At 46.0% G+C, this 21,516-nt stretch overlaps 1 protein-coding gene and 1 long non-coding RNA gene across 2 annotated transcripts in view; one reads left to right on the forward strand and one right to left on the reverse strand.

Moving 5' to 3' along the window:
- The window catches only part of LOC112609247 (TBC1 domain family member 3G-like), a 368,624-nt gene that overhangs the window by 194,819 nt on the left and 152,289 nt on the right, over positions 1-21,516 (forward strand). The gene's annotated exons all lie outside the window — the stretch shown is intronic.
- On the reverse strand, positions 15,847-16,949 carry LOC112609009. The gene is made up of 2 exons (XR_003116154.1): positions 16,765-16,949; positions 15,847-16,372 (listed from the first exon to the last, which is right to left on the reverse strand). It is a non-coding gene; the product is annotated as an uncharacterized LOC112609009 (long non-coding RNA).

Genomic DNA, 21,516 nt, shown 5'->3' on the forward strand with positions numbered 1-21,516 from the left:
GGCTGTGATCGGCCTGGGGAAATAATAAAGATGCTCTTTTAAAAGGTAAACCAGTATTGAGTTTGGTTTTGTTTTTCTGACATATTAAAATCACTGGTTAAGAGGAATCATAGGCAAAGATTAGGAAGAGGTGAAATGGAGGGAAATTGGGAGAGATGGGGAGGGCTACCACAGAGTTATCCACTTTACAACGGAGGCACAGTTCTGGAACATTGAAACTACGAATATGTTATAACTCAAATAGTAATATGCATGCTCTAGGAGAATTCACTCCTTGAATGGACACCATTAAGCTAAGTATTCTGTAGCGCATATTCATGATGAATCAAGCTTTAATAGCAATTACTTACACTGTGGAGGCTTACTCCTACTGAGTGCTTTTTATGCATTGTTCATTTAATCTTACCAATGCAGTAGTACAGCTTAGGTACTATAAATACCTCCATTTGACAGAAGAGTAACCCAGGGCTCAGAAAGGTTAGGCAACTTGGCTGAGGTTACACAGCATGTAAATGATCAATTGAGTTCCAAAACTGGACTTTTATTGAACTACAGACTATGCTCTTAACCACTGACCAAGGTATTTCCCAAAACATGATCCACCTATACTCAAATCTTACCCCATTCTTTAACAGATATTTCATCCATTGCAACCACTTTCTGGTCAGGATTCTGAGTTGACATAGAGTGTTTGAGAGTAACTGTTTAAGCCACTTACACCAGGATCTTTAGGTGTAGACCTGGGAACTGGTATTTTTATCAAGCTCATGAGGTGTTGCATAGCCTGTTAATGACTGAGAGCAACTCTCCATAGAATTCACCACTGTTTTCTAAATCTGGTAAGTATCTGCATATGGCAACAGGTGTATTATACATCATTTCTCTAGAATCTACACTCTACAAAATAAATAGCTAATGTTAGAGAAGGAAAAGACAACCAGCTTCTGTGTGGAGCAGGATGCTGTCTGTAGGTTTACTGTGAAAGGTAAGTTACTTAATAGGTGGATTGCCTGCATTATATGTACAAGAAGTGCACACTAAGCTAAGGTCCTTTTTGCAGAAGAAAGAGAAATTCTAAATGTTTGTGTGAAAACCAAACGTGTTAATTTTTATGAGCTATGCTTATTTCATTTTGTTTAAAATAATCTAATTTTTGTGTCCAAACATGTTTAGAGTTGTAGTGTTCAAACTCTTTAAAGCATAAACACCACTACTTAGCAAATATTAAAATGCACATACTATATGACCTACATCCCGTTTGACCTGATCCCATTTCTAGGAATCTGCTTTATAGAAACACTGCCAAAAGATAAGACTATGTAGACATGAGGATATTCTTTGCAGCATGGTTGGTAAAGAGCAAAGAAATGCAAACAGTCATCAGTAGGGGATTAATCAGTAGAGGATTAAGATGTCCATCAATGGAATATTCTGAAGTCAGTAAAAAAAAGCAGCACACATCCATTATTTGTGGAAAGTGTCCATAATAGTATAAATAAAAGGCATATCTATTTACATTCAGTGTATGCATATATATTCTCTACATATGCTACATATGCTCTCTACATATCCTTTACATATCTGGAAAGGATATTATTTTGTTTTTATTTTTAAAAGCCATATACACATACATATTTACACGGGCAAATATTTGGAAAGATACACATCAAATAGCTAACTGTTGTTTCTTTGTGGAAATGAGGCTTTTTTTTTTTTTTTGGAATGAGGGTTTTTCCTTTTTATATTCTGCACTTTTAAAACTTTTGAGTTATTTTCTGATTAACTTGCCTAGCTTACCTCTCTGGTCTCCTCTTACCCTATTCTTTGATGGGTGAGATTCCATCCATCACAACCACTTTCTTGTCAGGATTCTGAGTTGATGCAGAGAGGATAGAGCTCAGCCTGGCTTACAGCGTTTTGATGCCATGAAGGCTTTCATATAATGAGGGTACAGCAACAAATGCATCTTTTTGACAAGGCTGTTTCTCTCTCTCTCTCTGTCTTTCTCTCTCTCACACACACACACACGAGCAGCTTTTGTCCCCATAGACACAGTGAAGGTGTCATCACTCCTTCTTTATGGGCTTTCAGGAGAATATAGGTGCGTACAACACTTGCCTGCACTGAATTGTTTCTCAAGGCCCAGAAACCCAAAGCTAAACAAAGTTTAATCATGCCCAACATTCCCTCTGTTTGTTATGAACAAACAGAGTAGGTTGAACAAAGACCCCTGTTAGGGAACGAGAGAATGGGAATTGCATTTTTAAGCAGTTCAGCCAGTCTGACAGTCCCTAGTTCTCCTCCCTGGGGGAATGTCCTCCATGGACAATCTGAGATGTGCAATGTGGAGGATCTGCTTTCTGGAGGCTACTGACTTCCTGTCTGTGTGAGTTAGCCTGAGGTTGCCTTAGGTATTGTGTAATCAACAACTGTTTGGAATCAGTCTTGTGGTTTCTTTGGCAATGTGACTCCCTTCTAATGTCCCTAGCCTACTATTTGCTTCTGATCAATTCCATGGGCTAGGTAGCCAGAAGCAGAGAAGTTGTCAGTTACATACTTCGCATTTGCATTTTAACTGAGGTTGGGGATGTGCACTTTCTTTTTTCTCTTTCTCTCTTTCTTTTTTCCCTTTTGAGACGGAGTATCGCACTGTCACCTGGGCTGCAGTGCAATGGGGTGGTCTTGGCTCACTGCAACCTCCACCTCCCAGGTTCAAACAATTCTCCTGCCTCAGCTTCCCAAGTAGCTGGATTACAGGTGCCCACCACCACACCCAGTTAATTTTTTGTATTTTTAGTAGAGATGGGGTTTTACTATGTTGGCCAGGCTGGTCTCAAACTCTTGACCTCATGATCCACCTGCCTCGGCCTCCCAAAGTGCTGGGAATACAGGCATGAGTCACCGCACCCGGCCGGGAATGTGGACTTTCTAGCACAGACTTCACTACCGTTGTCACCCCGACCTCCCAGCCCCTGGCGAGAGACCTTTGCCTGCATCTTGGCCCATGTGCAGATGACGAATATTTGACCCTTGGCCTCGTTAGGTCTCTCATCTTCCTGTCTCTACTCATGCTAACTTTATCTTAGAGAAGAAAATTCTGCATTTACAGTTCTTCAAGTCTCCAAATTACTGGGTTCTCAGTCAACAAGTTGGAAGGGCTTTTTAAGCAACTATCCTTTCATAGTGGATAGACAAAGGGGTAGACAAGGGGACTGCAAGCGAAGGAGACACTTCATACGCGCAGTACTTTTTCCCTCCTCTTTCCTGGGAACTGCACCCACAAAAATACATTATGTGGGATTGACCACATCCGAAATGCTAGGTGGGTCCTGACTAAAATAAGCTGATTTGCATCATGAGTTTTTTTAACTTTCCACAACATAAGCATTTCTCATGTCATTGCATTGTTTGTAAAGGCTGCCTAATAGCCAATCAAGGGAAGATTCCATAATTTTCTTAGCCATTTCCATATCATAGGCAATTTAAATTGGGTCCAATTTTAAGTTGCCATGAATATGCTAGGGACCAAATACACTTATGCAGTGTTCTTTTTTTCCATATTTGAATTTATTTCTATAGAAAATAGATTCCTAGACATGGACCCTCTTGGCCAAAGGCTAAGAACACTTATTTCAAGGTTCCTTATGCATATTAGTACCCATATTAAACACATCTTTAGGTCCTTTGCTTAGCACATATCTCTCTTGAATGAACAGATGTCTGGAAGCCTGGAATGAACAGAGGTCTGGAAGCCTGGAATGAACAGAGGTCTGGAAGCCTGGCTGTACTCTCATTGCTCAGTAGCTCAGGCTTCGCTAATACAGCTCTGTCCACCTGCGTGTGGTTTAAGTTGGGCTCTGCCGCTCAGGACTCCTGGCATCACTGCATAAGTCAAGTCTACACCATTAGAACAGCTGTGGGATAACATAGAAGTTTCCGCTCTGCCAGGGGAAACTATGACTACAGAGCTTTAGTGAGGAGGAACTAGCTAAGTGGTCCTGGGTGACACCAATATCTCACCTCCTCTCGCTGTGGAAACCACTTCCCCATCAACAGCCTCAAGACAAGTGAGCACTTGAACTATTCTAGCAAATACCCTGAGCCCTGTGGCTACCAAGAACCCCTCGCATGTGCGAGTCAACAAGACACCACAGTGCTTAAAAACATCCTCTCTCATCAGCCCCGGTTTCCATCTTCCCATGACTCAGGGCTCACCTCTTAAGAGGAGGGGACACAGCTCAGACCCCGCAGCTGGCGACTGAGCGCCCAAGGCCTGTCCTCTGCTCACACTCTTGGGCCCCCGCGTCCTCCTATCCTGGGCCTCCTCTCACGAGTCTGTCTTCCTCCTGCCTTTGCTGTTGTTGACCTCTGGCTGGGGTCAAACCACATCACCAAAGTCCAAGGACAGAGGTACCCAAGTGAAACAGAAAACTTCCTAAGGGATTTTCAAAATGCCCTGGGCTATCTGTTCAGGAAGATTTTCTTCCCTAAAGAGCTTTCACTTTCTATTCTATAAACCTTAAAGGCAGGGTACGGTCTTGTCCTACTTAGGGAAGGAGAACATTGAGTAGGTTTCAATAAGGGGTAGAACCCAGCTACAATCACTTCCCGGTGGCCAGTTGAGTCACGAAATCGCCACAGGTCTGCCTCACAGGTGACTGGCAGAGACGGCCTCTGGTTGGAAAAAATCTCTCTTAGACCACATTATGTTCCCGCAGTAGAGCTGGAATAAGAGCAGACTAATTAGCTGCAATTCCTACAGAGGGAGATGGAGGCCAAACATAAGGCTCAAACAGAAATGGAAGGGAAAAGTGGGGAAACAAGAACTCCCCAACTTTCTGCTGGTTCTTCTCACCCCCAAATCATCCCCTAACAGTGCTGTCTCCATCTACTTCCTCCTGATTTTATCACTGGGTAGAAGGAGTTGGCTCACTTGTCCCCAGTGAAAAATGACCCAGGGTCGTGGTGCTCCTTCCCTCAGAATGCCCAAGTGCCCAGGCACCCAAGGGTCTGCTGCTTTTCCTAGGACCCCCAGAAGACCCCTAGCAGAATGGTAGATGGCAATTATGAGACTCACAGCTGGTGCCAGGTAAAGGCTGGTGCTCCTGCCCATCTCTGGAGAGAAGCAGGACTCGGAGAGGGGCAGCCTGCAAGGGCACCAGCTGGTATGAGGGCCCTTCTGGGGACCCCAGGCCTTGGAGGTCCTATCTGGTGGCGGGACACAGGGAAGGGCCACAGAGGTGTTTTCTGGCCTGACCTGGGGTCTGCAAGGAACCAGGGAAGATCTGCCCCCGGCAGAGGGAAGAGAGGAAGTGTCAGCGGGAGGAGGCTGCCTGAGGAGACCCCCTGAGCCACTGAGGAAAGGTCTAGGGAGCTAAGGTTGGACAAAGAGTCCTGAGCAAGTGGACAGGCCCCACACTTGCCAAGACAGAGAGGGGAAGGCAGCATGGGACCAGGAATTCCCTTGCTGATCCCTCAATTTTTATAACTCTGTCTCTTTTAACAGCTTCCAGAATGAAAGTGGCTGAGGCTGGAGGTCTGTGCCAGCCCCACCGAGTTCTGGTGCCAAGTGCATCACTGACCTCAGAGTCGAATCCCTGAGTGACCTGGAAGCAACAAGACACTGTCACATGTGTGGCAGATTAGGAAGCAGGGACCCAGGACCCAGGGACGTCCCTTCAATTCCTGAACCTACCCCTACCCAAGCAACCACACTCTGGGACTCTTCTTAACATGCATTTCAACTTACCTAGATTATTAAATTTTTGTAGTGTATTTCTATGTGTTCTTCACTGCTTGTCGGAAGGGATCCCACAACAGCCTCTACTCCCCTTCCTCAGCCCCTCCAGTCACACAGTGGTTGGCATATATTCAGGCACATGGCACTTCTTTGTGGCTCTCATACAAGGTGGGTGGCTATGTTCAGCTTTTTCTAGAGGACATTGTTCCAAAGCTGCCAACCAACAAATATTTATAGAACATTATTTATCATTTCTGTGTTCAACTATGTAAAATAATGAATTTATTTTGAGTAAACCAGTCTTAAACTGTTGGTGATTCTATTGGCTTTGTTTTGTGACAAAACAAGGCGGTGGGATGGGAGGGGAGGAGTAGAAAACTCTGAAGAGGGGAAGTCAGCAGAAAGGAAATGACAATAATGCCTCTCCCCAAATAATGAAACACTATTTTATAAAACAATGATTATTTTATGAAATATTATGCACCCAGTGTATAATGCATACGCACTAGGTAAATTTGTGCTTGAAATGCATATTCATGCATTTAAGTTTATTTTTCTCACAAGTCAAATTCTCTTAAAAATTACTCATTGTCCTTCAAATTCTAACAATGTCTCCAAGGGCTAAGTCCTATTAATACTCCCATTTGATAGAAGAGGAAATGTTGGCTCAGAGAGTTCAAACAACTTGTCCGTGGTCATACAGCAAATAAATAGCGTAACTAATATGCAAACCTATGAGCAGCCCAGAACCTCCTGGGATGGCTGTTTAAAATGCTCACAAGAGAATTGGGTTTGGATGTGGGAATCTGGATTTTTACCAAACCGCCAAGTGAGACACATGCAGACTAAAGACAAGAAACTACGGAATTTGTCAATAAGACTTTTTTTTTTTTTTTTTTTTTTTGAGATGAAGTCTTGCTCTGTTGCCCAGGCTGGAGTGCAGTGGCGCAATGGCAGCTCACTGCAACCTCTGCCTGCAGGGTTCGAGCGATTCTCCTGCCTCAGCCTCCTAAGTAGCTGGGACAACAGTTGCCCACCACCACACCCGGCTAATTTTTGTATTTTTAGTAGAGATGGGGTTTCACCATATTGGCCAGGCTGGTCTCCAACTTCTGACCTTGTGATCTGCCCACCTTGGTCTCTCAGTGTGTTTGTTGTTTGTTTTGTTTTGACTTGTTTTGAGATGTAGTCTTGCTCTGTCACCCAGGCTGGAGTGTTGTGGTGCAATCTCGACTCACTGCAACCTCCACCTCCCGGGTTCAAGTGATCTTCCTGCCTCAGCCTCCCAAGTAGCTGGGATTACAGGTGCATGCCACCACACCTGACTAATTTTTGTATTTTTAGTAGAGACGGAGCTTCACCATGTTGGCCAGGCTGGTTTTGAACTCCTGAACTTGAGAGATCTACTTGCCTCGACCTCCCAAAGTGCTGGGGTTATAGGCATAAGCCACTGCACCCGGCCTCAATGAGAATTTAACCATTCTTTTAAAAATAAGATGCACAGGGTAATAGACATCAAACCTGGGTATTATTTCCCTAGAATCCATGCTCCACAAGATCAGTGATTAACATTAGAGAAAGGAAAGACAGTCAGCCAATATACACAACAAGACTTCTATTGTGAATGCAGAATTATTTGACGGATTGCCTAGACTGGGGTTAAGAAACTATGGTCCTCAGAACAAATCCAGTATGACCCCTGTTTTGTAGACAAAGTTTTGTTGAAATACAGCCACTCTTGCCCTTTCACATATTATCTATTACAGCTTTCCTAAGACAAAGGTGGAGTCACAGTGTTGCAACAGAGATTATAGAGCACACAAAGACAACAATAGTTACTATTTGGCCTTTTATAGAAAATGTTTGCTAACTCCTGGCCTATGTTTTAGTATATACTTTTTTAAGTATAAGAAAGTTAGACTTGGCCGGGCGCGGTGGCTCAAGCCTGTAATCCCAGCACTTTGGGAGGCCGAGACGGGCGGATCACGAGGTCAGGAGATCGAGACCATCCTGGCTAACACGGTGAAACCCCGTCTCTACTAAAAAAATACAAAAATCTAGCCGGGCGAGGTGGCGGCGCCTGTAGTCCCAGCTACTCGGGAGGCTGAGGCAGGAGAATGGCGGGAACCCGGGAGGTGGAGCTTGCAGTGAGCTGAGATCCGGCCACAGCACTCCAGCCTGGGTGACAGAGCAAGACTCCGTCTCAAAAAAAAAAAAAAAAAAAAAAAAAAAAAAAAGAAAGTTAGACTCAGTCAGGATTACTGCTGTAAAATGCAAGGGGGAGAAATTCAACATATTTGTGAGAAATGTAAAATATATTAACTTTTTGATAAGCCCTACTTACTTTGTGTGTTTTAAATAATCTATTTTTTAGTATGAAAAAGTGGCATTTTGGTAATCAGCATTTTTGAAGGGCAATGACACAGTCTGTAGAAAAATTTAAAATTTACATACTCTTCAATCTACCTTATTTCTAGCAATCTGTTTCAAGAAACACTATCTAAAGAAACAAAGGAGGGCCGAGCACGGTGGCTCACTCCTATAATCCCTGCACTTTGGGATGCCAAGGCAGGTGGGTAGCTTGAGGTCAGGAGTTGGAGACCAGCCTGGCCAACACGGTGAAATCTCATCTCTACCAAAATACAAAAATTAGCTGGGCATGGTGGCAGGTGCCTGTAATCCCAGCTACCTGGGAGGCTGAGGGAAGAGAATTGCTTGAACCTGGGAGGCAGAAGTTGCAGTGAGCCGAGATAGCATCACTGCACTCCAGCCTGGGTGGCAGAGTGAGACTCTGTCTCAAAAAAAAAAAAAAAAAACACACACACAAAGTGTTAGCACATCGCTGTTGTTTGCAGCTCTGTTTGTAAAAACAACCAATAGAAATAAATTCTTTAAAACATAAATAGTTTAAACCATGATGGTATGGCCACATCATAAACATGAAATTAGAAAAGAATGAAGTAGATATACATACTGAAATGAAAGGCATCTATTATAGTAATGTAAAACTATGTATATAGAGTATACATTCCATATGTGTATCTCCATACCAATATCTATATCACCACATATTTATTATATAACTGTATATATAATAATATTTGCCTTGATAAAAGCTATATGTATTTACGTAAACATAAGAAGGACATTCCATGTGATATATCCCAATCTATTAAATGTGATTTCCCTGGCAACCACGATTTTTAAGAAAAGAGGATCCCCTCATTTGTTTTCATTTTCCATTCTTTGTGCTTTGATTTTCATAAGTATGAGTATGTGATTTTTAATTCAAAAACCAAGATTTGAGAAGCTGGGGCCTTGCACTAAAAACTGGTTCTCTCTTACTTCTCTCGAACCACTTGCTCTGGGTCCCCTGGGGATGAGCTTTGCAGATTTCAGGCTAGTTCAGAGAACTTCAGGAATGTTTGCTGCTGTTATGTTACCCATTGTATCAAGAGATCAAGGCAACAAACATGTCCTGTCTAGATCCAAAGACTACATTTTGACTCTCTCTCTCTATACACACACACACACACACACACACACACACACACACCCCTACATAAATAGCTATTCTCATGCAACATATTATAATCCCTTCCAATTTTGAGATATTCCTCCTCTAGCCCATCATAGCAAACCAGCTAGGGCAAGTGTGGGGACACTATCCGGAATCATGACAGTAGCAACCTCTGCCTTGATGAAGCCGTAGAGTCTCATCCTTTCTTCCCCTAAGGGCTCTCAACATCTGATGACTGACACCACTGGCCCATGAACTTTCAAATATTTCAAATAGATCTAGGATTTAGTTCACATCTCAACAACATGAATATTGCATGAATCCCTCATATATAAGATGAATACTAAACTGACAGCCTATTATAATTGGAGGAAAGGAAAAGCAAAAGATTCTAATAGACTGCAAGTTCACATTGGCTGGGCCTCTTTCCCTGGTTAACCTCTTTTTTAAGGAGAAGTGGCAGACAAAGTAGGGTTCACTAAATAGTCCACATGTTGCCCTTCATGGCATTTGCACTGGGCTCTTGTGGCTAATTCTGGCCAATGAATTGTAAGATTAAGTGAAGCATGTCACTTCTGGACCAAGACAGTTAAAAGCAGTATGCCTTTTCTGTCTTCTTTCTCATTCCAGAATCTATAGCTACAGGATGGAAGCGCCTGAATTCCTGAGTCACCACCTGGAGGAGAGCTGCTCTAGGATCAGTACTGCTCAAAGTGTAGTTCATGGGTCAGCAGCATGGGCATCACCTGAAACCTCATTAGAAAGGCAGAATCTTGAGCCTTACCCGAGATCTTAGAAACAGAGTCTCGGGTGGAACCCAGGAATCTGTGTTTAAACAAGCCCACCAGGGGATTCTGATGCAACCAAATTTTGAGAACCAGTGATCTAGCCCACATCAGATTTTGTGTGAGTGGAAAACTTTTAACTTGTTATTCCACTGGGGGTTTGTTTGTTATCTAGGTACAACCTATCCTATCCTTACCGTCATAGAGTATAAACATAAAATGCTTAACTTTTCTCCAATCATCAGCTCCACCATAACATCTTGGGCAGATCCCATCACGTTTTGGTCACATCCAGTTACTAAAATTCCTTCAGTTTAGAACTCTAATCTTGAATTTGATTTAAATAACATTTCTATTTCTTTCTTTCTCCCTGCCCTCCACGAGTGCAAAACAGACTCAGGGAGTTGGAGTGTGATGAAGCTTTAGTTTGGTTCTGAGATGCTTTCCTTCCCTCTCTTTTTAACTCCTCTAGTATGGTGGGAAGAGGGGTGGTTTGTGTGGGGTAATATAAAGAGAAAATGTTGCTGGATGTGGTGGTTTGTACCTATAATCCCAGTGCTTTGGGAGGCCAGGGCCAGAGGAACACTTGAGGCCAGGAGTTGGAAACCAGCCTGGGCAACACAGTGAGACTCTGTCTCTACAAAAAAAATTTTTTTAATTTAGCAGGCATGGTGGTGTGCAGCTATAGTCCTAGTTACTCAGGAGGCTGAGGTGGCAGGATAGCTTGAGCCCAGAAGTTGTAGTCTGCAGTGAGCTGTGATCACACCACTGTATTCCAGCCTGGGTGACAGAGCAAGACCCTGCCTCTAAAAGAAATTTTTAAATTTAAATTTTTAAAAGAGAGAGAGAAAAAATTATTTTAACTTCCTACAGATGTAATCCCTATCCCCACTGCTAGGTTATCCCTGCATCTTTTTAAAAAATATTGAAATTATGGGCAATGCATGTATATTTTCCTCGGATGGATGGGCATTCCTGAGGGTCCTCTCTCTGCACAGTTTCTTAGGTGAGAGATGCCACCCTGGCCCAACATCTTTCACCTCTCTCTTCTGCTCACACCACTGGCAGCATACCCTGGGCCTTTGCTAGCCTGGAAGACACCGTTGAGCATGTTACACAAAAGCACCGTGGAGCACACCTAGCCCCGTGCAAGTGCAAGACCTTACAGGTGATGGGCAGACTGCCTTTCAGCACCTTCTTGCCCACACAACCAGGGGCCTTTGTAGACAGCAGCCCTGAGACCACCCCACCAGCTACTGCTGTTAAGACCCTTGTAAGCTAAGCAGTGGATCTCCTATTGGTAGGATGAGCACTTTAAGACTCAAAGGGGATACTATTAATAACTATGCTGGCACAACTGGCATAAACTGGGTCATTTCCCAGACAAAATGGGACATGTGATTCCCCCCACCTCTGTGGAGTGTCATGGGAGGATGGCTCGAGCCCAGCTCCCTTCTGCAGGATCACTCGGCCAATGGAAAGCGCATTCCATGTGGTGGGAGAGCAGCCTCCGGCAATCCTTTTCCCTGCTTTGGTTCCTATCTCTTGTTTTCTTCTCCCCTGCTCATTTTGGCTCAGGCAAATCATGAGGTTCAGTGTGTAAGCTGACATCCAACTGGAAAATGAGTTGCCTTGTTTGCAGGCACTTCCAGTTTGTACAAGTTACCCTCTGGAGACCCCTTCACCGGGCTTCAAGAGCAGTTAGAAGTGATGACCTCTCCTTCACAAAGGTGGAACCCACTAGGCTGGCCACTTTCTTTCCTCTTCCTATGTCTACAGTGCCCTTGTGGGGCAACAGGGTATATCCCAATCAAAATCCTTTTACAACCAGTAAAACAATTCAGGAAAATACAGAATGGCAAAGGGGTATATTTTTACTGCATTATTAATGTAAAAATTGAGTATAGTGTTGAATAAAGTGAGAAAATCCCTAAGAAAACTGGCATATAGGCCGGGCGCGGTGGCTCAAGCCTGTAATCCCAGCACTTTGGGAGGCCGAGACGGGCGGATCATGAGGTCAGGAGATCGAGATCATCCTGGCTAACCCGGTGAAATCCCGTCTCTACTAAAAAATACAAAAAACTAGCCGGGCGAGGTGGCGGGTGCCTGTAGTCCCAGCTACTCGGGAGGCTGAGGCAGGAGAATGGCGTGAACCCGGGAGGCAGAGCTTGCAGTGAGCTGAGATCTGGCCACTGCACTCCAGCCTGGGCGACAGAGCTAGACTCTGTCTCAAAAAAAAAAAAAAAAAAAAAAAAAGAAAAGAAAAGAAAACTGGCATATAACAGGAGAGTCTGGATTGACCCCCAATTTGGGAAGAACATGTCTGGTGTGATGTGATCACAGGCAGGGGATTGGTAGTCTGCACATAACAAGACAGCATTAATATGAGGAAGTTACATACATTTGGTAGATACTAGTCATGGGTCATACAGTGTCTTTCACAACTACTCAGCTCTGCATTGTTGTATGAAAAACAGTTCCTTCCAGATAAGGAGTCCTTGCTAGACTGCGGGCTAAAACAATACACACACAAATGAGCTTAACTGCAGTCCAATAAAACTTCTTTATGGACACTAAAACTCAAATTGCATACAATTTTCATGTTTCTCAAAATATTTTTCTTTTGGTTGTTTTCAATCACTTAAAATGTAAAAACTTCTTAGCCTATAGGCCATACAAAAACTAGTAGTAGGTCAAATTGGGCCCAATGTCCATAGTTCGCTGACCCCTGGGTTAAGAGATGGATTCTTAATCCAAGCCAGCCAGACCAAAAAAAGCGGAATTCAGGCTGGGCACGGTGGCTCACGCCTGTGATTCCAGCACTTTGGGAGGCTGAGGTGGGTGGATCACGAGGTCAGGAGATCGAGACCATCCTGGCTAGCACAGTGAAACCTCGTCTCTACTGAAAATACAAAAAATTAGCTAGGCGCGGTGGCGGGCACCTGTAGTCCCAGCTACTTGGGAAGCTGAGGCAGCAGAATGGCGTGAACCCAGGAGGCAGAGCTTGCAGTGAGCTGAGATCGCGCCACCGTACTCCAGCCTGGGTGAAAGAGCAAGACTCCCGTCTGGAAAAAAAAAAAAGTGAAACTCAGGCTCTTGGCTCAAAATATGAGGATACAGACATTATCTTCCCAATCCACATTGCTCTGGAAGTTTCTGGAAGCTATTCTGCCAATAGAGTAACAAGGATGAATATAGTAACTTCGTTCTAGGATGGAGCTCTCAAATGTAGACAGATCAGAAACTCAGAAAGACATGTATAGTCTATGGCGAAACAAGGACCACTGAATCAACTTTTGTCTGAAGCTAATTCTATTTCTTGAAGCTTCAGTTACGTGAACTAACAAGTTCCCTTTATCATTTAAGCCAGATTGAGTTACTTTTCTGACACTGTGACTTAAACCATCCCTAACTCACATAGACTGCAGTGTTGTAAGTAAAAGGTCCTCAAATGTGGAACTGGCTGAGGGCAGTAGCTAAGGTTAAAGTCAATGGGGACACCTCTAGTTAGCGGAACAGCCAGTTACCCCCATGACCTGTTATATATTCTAAGGCCATCTTCCAGCCAAGGTTTTATCAAAAAGGAAATTCAGAGTATTGGAGACTGTCTGTTTCTTGCATCGGTCTTAGTAAGGCCCATTAAGAAAGAAATTAACTTACTCTGAAACTGATTCATCTGATAGCAGAGAAGGGGAAAAAAGTAGATCTTTAAAGAAATGTACTGTCTGCTTGTGGCCTGAAAATCAAGCTGATTAAGAATCCAGTGACCTGGAGCTTGCAGGACTAGAAGAGCAGAGTTCTCCACTCCAAACTAATGTTAATATGAACAGAAATGAGGAAGTGAGAGGTTAGATAGGACAGGAAAGCAGGTCCCGAAGCAGCCCAACCCACCTCCTCAGATCCCTTCTTGTAAATATTTATCTTGATGGTAAAATGAATATATTAGTCAGTTATCCAGAAAAACAGAAACAATCGGCTATTTCTCTCTATAGATATAGATTGAATACCAATGTTGATATAGATATAAATACTGAGATATTTATTAGAGGAATTGGCTCCCACAGTTATGGAAGCCAAGAAGTCCTGCCATCTGCAAGCTGGAGAACCAGGAAAGCCAGTGGTGTGATTTGGTCCGAAGGCCTGAGAACCAGGTGAGGTGATGTTGTCAGTCCTGGTCCGAGTCCACAGACCTGAGAAGGGGTCAGGAAGGGGAGGCAAGGGTACAAGTCCCTGTCTGAGTCTGAAGGTTCAAGAATCGGGAGCGTGGATGTCAGAGGGCAGGAGAAGATGGATGTCCCAGTTCAAACGCAGACAGTGAAGTCGTCCTTCCTTGGCCTTTTTGCTCTATTCGGGACCTCAGTGAATTGGATGATGCCTGCCTGCATTGGTGAGGACAGATCTTCTTTAGTCTTCTGATGCTAATCTCTTCTGCAACACCACACAGACACACTCAGAAATGATGTTTATCAGCTATCTGGGTATCCCTTAGCTTAGTCCAGTTGACGCATAACATTAACCATCACAATGAACAGCTGTGCTCTTCATGAAGGTGCAGCTGTATTCATCAGAGGCAGGGAGCTAGAGGGCGGCCTTCACGCCTGTGGCATTGTTTCACCAGCAGGGGGCAATGTGGAGTTAATACAACGGGATGCTGGTGGGCGGTGGAAGGGATGACCACAGAGCTCCCAGTGCTGTGCTGGAAGAGATGTGTTAAAAACCCAGTTCTAGAAATAACTGTATCTGATAGATTTGCTGCTTATGATTAACCATCCAACGGAATGAACCAAAAATAACTAGATCAGATGCCTTCAAAATTGGAACAGAGTTGCATTGCCTCTGAAACCCTAATGCTGGCTCAAAACAGCCGGTGACTGCACACCAACAGTGATTCTCAAACTTGGCTGTGCATTAACATCTCCTGGGGAGTTTTTAAATCACTCATGCCAGGCCCCACATCAGTCCAATTAAATTCATAACTTTGGAGGTGAGGCCCTGGCACTGGACTTTTTTAAAGCTCTCCTAAGTGATTCTAATGTGAATTCAAGGTTGAGAAGCCCTGTTCTACATTTAAGCCGATCAATAGACATCTCCAACAGGAAACAGACACCTCCATAAGCGGTATTCCTTCTTCGGCGGGGTTACCAGATACAGTTTAAGATACCCTTTTAAATTTGAGTTTCAGGTAAAGAACAAATCATTTTTTGTACAAGTAGTTCCCAAATATTGCATGGGATATGCTTACACTAAGAAAGTATCCATTCTGTATTTTTATTTGCTAACTCCGGCCACCCAGCCCCAGGCCTCATGTCAGATAGCCATGGAAAACATCCTCCCCAAAAGCAGAGTGGGGAACAAAGATAACATGACCAAGGCGTTCAGCCAACTTCCAGGTAAGGAGTCCTTACTAGACTGTGGGCGATATTTCCCAGACTTTCACTAATGTAAGTACTTACCCCAAAACCCAGTACTTGGTAAGTCCTCAACAGATGTTAGCCATCATTCTGAGGAAAGCTTCGTTTATGAAAATGAGCTTGTGTGCATAAATATGCATTGCAGTTTCATCTTGATATTCATTTCAGTAGAAAATTTTTCTATCGCATTTCAGTTACAATATGGTTCATAAAATAATGGTGTCTGCTTCAACTTTTCAGGAAAGTATCTCCAGGGAAACGTCTGGTACAACCATAGATGTACTCGGTCCCTATCTTGTGGTTTCTGCCCCTTTTCATATTTCCCTATTCCTGCCCCAGAATTCCTGTCAATCTGTGATTCCGATTAGTGAAACAAAATCAATAGAGTCATCACAGGAGAATGCTGGTTTACCTTTTCTACAAGTACTGCCAATATATGAAAAGGTGATTTTGAGCAAAACCATTCAATAAGCATTTGTCATTTGATACATATGGCATAATGTCTACTGAGAAAGCTGATCACACTGATTGATCCACGCATTGTTTGTGCAAAGAGTTGAAGGGAAAGGGGAAAGCGTAATAAAGACAATGTCATGAGACGTCAGAGAAAATACTCATTTCATAATGCAGTTCAACAACAAAAATCAATTTAAAAATGAAATACGATGCATAAACTAAGATTACAGTTAGTTAATGTGGCTGGGCATAGCAGACGGGACTCTTAGAAGAGGTGGCCTCCAGGATGGCAGGGTCATTGCCCTGGCTCAGGCTCCTGCTCCCTCCTGGGACCACCAAGGTCACTGGGTCCTCACAGCTTCTGGGCCCCTCAGGCAATCAGCTTCAGGTCACTGATGTATTTCTGGACCCACTTTTTGTTGGGGTCAGCACAGATCTGCCGGCCTCTCTTGGTTAGAGGCTGTGGAGAAGGGAGGAAGAGTTAAGAACTGACAAATTCATCAGGGGAATCCTGTGGCCTCTGCATCCTTCTCTGTCCCAGGCATCTCAGAGCCTGTCCTTGCACCCGTAAAATTTCCCCTTAACTTTGGGGTTCACAGGCCTTCCCCAAGTGTCTCAGATGGGGTTCCTCAGGAAGCCAACTTCCCGTTGTCATGTCTGCTCTCTTCCCTCTGCGCAGGGGCAGGCTCTTTAGGACTCTGCAGGCCTCAGTCCAGGTTAGAAAACACTGCAGGGGCCTCCCCTGGAGTCCTTCTCCTTGATGGGCCTTAGAGAGCTGAGTACTCTGAGGGGACCTCACCCTAGACCTCCCAGCCTCCCTCCTGAGGGGTGGGCAGGAGCACTGGCACTCACATGACACCTGGCTTGGTGCACTGGGGGCTGGTTTCAGAACAGTCAACTATGAACTTTTGTGGAATCTGTCGGGAGGTATAGACGAGGCAGCAGAACTCTTTGTTGGTACCAACTGCAGGAGACAGGACTGAAAGATCCCAAGTCATTGTTCACAAGGCAAGCCAGCTGCTCCTGGTCCCTTTCCTTGAGACTCAGGAAGAACCAGGAGACATCCCTGCTTGGGGTGGGGATGTGGGGACAGAGAGATCCAGAAGGAAGTTGGCATTTCTTCTTTCCCCTGACATTTTAATTTCTGCATCTTTCTCTTGGTATTGCTCATTCTCTGTCTCAGTTCTGGGTCTCTATGTCTCTTTACTGGAAATTTAGTTTTCTGAACAAACTATTTCTCACCCCATCTCTCCTTGGGGAGTTCCATCTGAGTTCATAAGGAGAGCCAAGGCCCCACCACTGAGAACCAACTGGACCCAGATCTTGTCAAAATCCCTGTGGACCTCCATTTTCTCATCCACAGAATGGGATTCACTCTCCCTCTGTCTCCCAGAGCAGAATAGAGTTGCTGAAACCTCTTAGGAAGAAAAAGTCTCCTCGAGAAATGGTCCCTGAAATCCCTTTGAAGTTCTCTACTTGGAGGTCGCAGGGATAGACTTGGGCAGTGGGGTCCAAGCCATGGCCAGACAGTGGGGGCACAAGAGCAAAAGACAGATTCACACAAGGGAGAGGGGGTCCAGAGGCAGAGGGCCTCAGTGAAGAAAAGGACAGCAAGGGCAGCTGTGGGGGTCCCCAGGATACTGGGCAGAGTGTGAGTTCACATGGCGGCCGGGAAGAGCTGAACTCAGGACTTGTAGCTGCTGCCTCCTTCTGGCGTCTCAGCCACCTCTTCTCTTTACAGGCAGCCTTAGGGTATTAGAAGATATAAACTTGAGGAGACTGAGGGGGAATTTTTTTTTTTTTTTAACTTTTATGTTCGGGGTACATGTGCAGCATGGAGTTTGTTATACAGACTATTTTGTCACCCAGATATTAAGCCTAGTACCCATTAGTTTTTTTCCTGATCCTCTCTGAAGGGAAAATTTTTCATCATGATATTGGTGTCATGCTGTGCATTGCACAAGCCAGGAGAGCTTCAGCTCACCACAAAGGTTCGGGCTATTTGCAAGAATGGTTCAGTCCCTCCCTTGGTGGGGAAATGGTTTCCGCAGTGAGAGGAGGTGAGATGCTGGCGTCACCCTGAACTGCCTTCTCACAAGGGCAGATCTGTAGATAAAGCCTTTCTCCCATGGAGCAGAACCTTCTGGTAGCCTCCGCAGCTGTTCCAACAGCATAGATGGACGATAATGCCAGAGAATCGTTAAGAAGCACAACCCGAGAGAAAACCATGCCCTAGATGGAGGGAGCAGAACTGGGGAAGTGCTACAGGAGGGGCGAGGTTGAGGTTGGCCTATCGGACATTGGCTCATTGAACCTCTACAATATGCTAGTCCCTGGGTTAGCTGGGTTAACTGGCAGCTAATAGGAATGACGAGCCTTAAAGAGTTGTTACTGTTTGATCAGCCAGGTGCTCTGCCAGGGATCTGTCCTATGGATATAAACATAAAGATGAACAAAGTGTTTGTCACAGCTTATTTGTAACAATTAAAAGATGATGTACAATTAAATAAATTATGGCATATTCACCTCTTGTAATAATAATTAGTCCTTAAAACAGAGCGAGAGCTTGTCTCAATAAATAAATAGCTAAATAAACAAATTTAAACAGGTGGCCCTCCTTGAGTTTGTTTAACAGCTCAATTGTGTCATCAAGAACTCAGGCTTCTTAAAACATCTCCTCTTCCCCCATCATTTCTTTGGCTTTTCTTATTTGAGCTTGTCACCTTGTGGTCACAAAATGGCTGCTGCTTCCTCAGTCATCACATCCTCACAATGTCTCATCCACAAGCATATGAGGGGGTCTCATAGGAGTACAGGAAGAGCAATGTTACTAGCGTTTTTAGTTCAAATAACTTTTTATATGATTTGTCATGGGAACTATAGATTATACCCCAAAGTAGTAAAAGCTAATTTTTGAAAACATAAAATATAGAAAAGAATAAAAACTCATTTAGGATCTCAAAGCTGGGTAGGCGGCAGGCAAATGGAGGTAAGGATGTCAGAGTTTTTCTCTACATTCCCTATTGTGGCATAGGGAAATCTGAATGCAAAATCTGAAAAAAAAAAATTTCATTGAAAGTAGGAAAAATTCTAGTACCCAAGCCCAGGCACTTTTTATTTTTTTAAACAGTTTGGTATATTTCTTTCCAGTGCAGTTTTTTCCTACGCTTATGGTAGGTGTGGGCCACGTCCCAGGCCACGCACACATGCTCGCAAACATAGAGGTGGCCCAGCTTCTCGTGGAGCACACAGAGCACCTCACTGGCCAGCTGTTGGTGCAGGATGTCCTGAACATAGACCTGAAACCAGAGGAAACGGTGGGTCCAGTCCCCGGCCGCTGGGGACAAGGCTTGCAGGCAGGCCTGCTGGCCTCAGGGAGGTGGGGAGAGGGCACTCAGGGCTGTGGAGTGAGTCCCCTCCCAGCCAGGACCTTGCAGGGGGCCAGGCTCACGATGAGGAAGAGTACAGATGCCCTGGGGGCTGGGCTGGGAGTAGAGAGATAAATGCTGGACACAGTCCTGCCCTCGAGGGGCTGACCGTCCAGTGGGGCTCCCAGACTGTCTCTGAATTCGCTTCAAAGAGGCATTAATAAAGGCAGTCCCCCTGCCCAGGGCTCTGCCTACACCCCGGAAAAAGGAGCCTGTCAATACAGACTGTCCATCAGGTCCCTGCAGGGTACAGATCCCGGGCTCCCCAGTGAAAAGACCCAGGAGTCAGTCGGGAACTCTCTGCTCCGGCTCCACACAGGATGCCCACTGGCCCCAGCACTGGGCACAGGGCACTGGGCCCGGGAGGTGCCCTGATGGGACAGATGTGTGAGGGCTGAGAGTCTCTTCTGACCACCCCAGGCTCAGGGGGCAACACAGTCCTGGGGCAGCAGAGCCCGTCTGAGGGCCCATCTGTTGCCCTCCAGCCTTGCTGGGTTTGAGCGTAGCCAGCCTGGACCACCTCTCCCCAGGCAGTCGCGTGTCCCAGGGGACCTGCTGACCACCTTCAGCAGGCTGGGCTCTGGGCTTAACCCGCGTGTGACCTAGGTTAGTCCTGAACCTCTCCAGCTTTGTCGCTTCTGCTGGAAGACACAGCATAATGCTCTTCACAGCATCGCCCTGATGGTTGTGAACTACCCGCACTTCAGAGCTCAGGAGCTGAAGGCTCAGGGAGGCGAGGGGCCTGTGGGGACCCAGGGCTCACCCTGGAGCCTGTGTGTGTAACGCTTCACCTGCTTCGAGGCTGCATTTACCTTGGGCTTGCCAGGCAAGCGGGAATCGGTTGTGTGCACCGCATGCAGCACCCCTTCTGGGCAATCTCCAGCATCTCCTCGCGGTAGAGTGGTCCTCATCTGGGCGGCAGCACCCGAACACCAGGGTCATGCGGCCTCCCAGCACTCCTGCAGGAGTCCCGGGCTGTTGTTATCATGTTGGCCACCAGAGGGCGACACGGCTCCAAGCCGAACTGGAATTCTCGCTTCACTCCCACAAGTATCCCAGCTAGTTAACAGCATTGTCCCCACTTTACAGATGAGGAAACTGAGGCCCAGGACATTCCGATCACTCATCCATAGTCACACAACTCAAAGCACAGATGCAGGATTCCCTCAGCCCATCGGAGGTCAAAAGCAGGGACTTTCCCGTTACCTCCACTCCCGGGAGAGGGAGCCGCGGCTCCAATGCCTGAGACGGGAAGGCTGCCGTTCTAACCCACAGAGGCCCGCACAGGGAGGCAAACGTAGGAGGCCTTCCCGTCAGAGAGGCCCAGGAGCCGTTTGTGGGGCTGCGGTTCTGCCCCTAGGCAGGCGCTGCCCCCCTGGTGCCCCTCCCACCTGGGAAGCCTCCAGCCTTACCCTTGTGCTGGGAGTCATGGAGCCGCTGCTGCCAGAAACTGCGGAAGGGGGCGATGCCTGTGCCAGGTCCGACCAGGATGCAAGGATGGGAGGGGTCCTCGGGGAGGTGGAAGTCGCTGGCGCTGAAGAGGACAGGAGAAGAGGGGGCTTGTCCTCAGACACCCCGGGCCCACACACACACAGGATGGCTGGGGAGCTGGACCTGTGGGGGGCGGTCGTGAGCGGGTGGAGAGGACAAGCAGCTGCTATTTGATTTCCCACGTCCTGCAGGCTGCTTCACCTCTGTCCAGCCACCAGCACCTACCCCAGGTCCTTCTGAAAAAGGGCCAAGCTCACTGGACTCTGGGCCCCTCCATCACTGCTGTCATCGCTGTCCCTGCTAGAGACAGCCACAGCGGTGTGACCCCAGTGTCTTCTTTATGGGCCAAGGGACCCTGAGCAGCACCTAAACCCCAGATCTCCCCCTTTCCTCCCGGAACCCCAGGGGTCGGCGGTCCCACAGGGGACAGAGCGGAAGCGGTGCTTACTTCCGCAGAAAGCAGGGCACCACGTCTCGGGGCTTCAGGCTGTTGAGCCATGTGCTGCAGACGCCGTGGTGCAGGGGACCCTGGCCATCCGCAACGATAACACAAAGTGACCAACTTCCCCCACTGCCCGTGCGCAAACCGTGCCAGCTGCTCCGCCCACACCACGGCCTCCTTGGACGCCCCCACTCAGGCACTCTCAGGACTCAATGAGCAGCTGTTTGTCCTCCTGGTTCTGAG

This window comes from Theropithecus gelada, chromosome 16 (genome assembly GCF_003255815.1).
Source record: "Theropithecus gelada isolate Dixy chromosome 16, Tgel_1.0, whole genome shotgun sequence".
Classification (NCBI taxonomy): domain Eukaryota; kingdom Metazoa; phylum Chordata; class Mammalia; order Primates; family Cercopithecidae; genus Theropithecus; species Theropithecus gelada.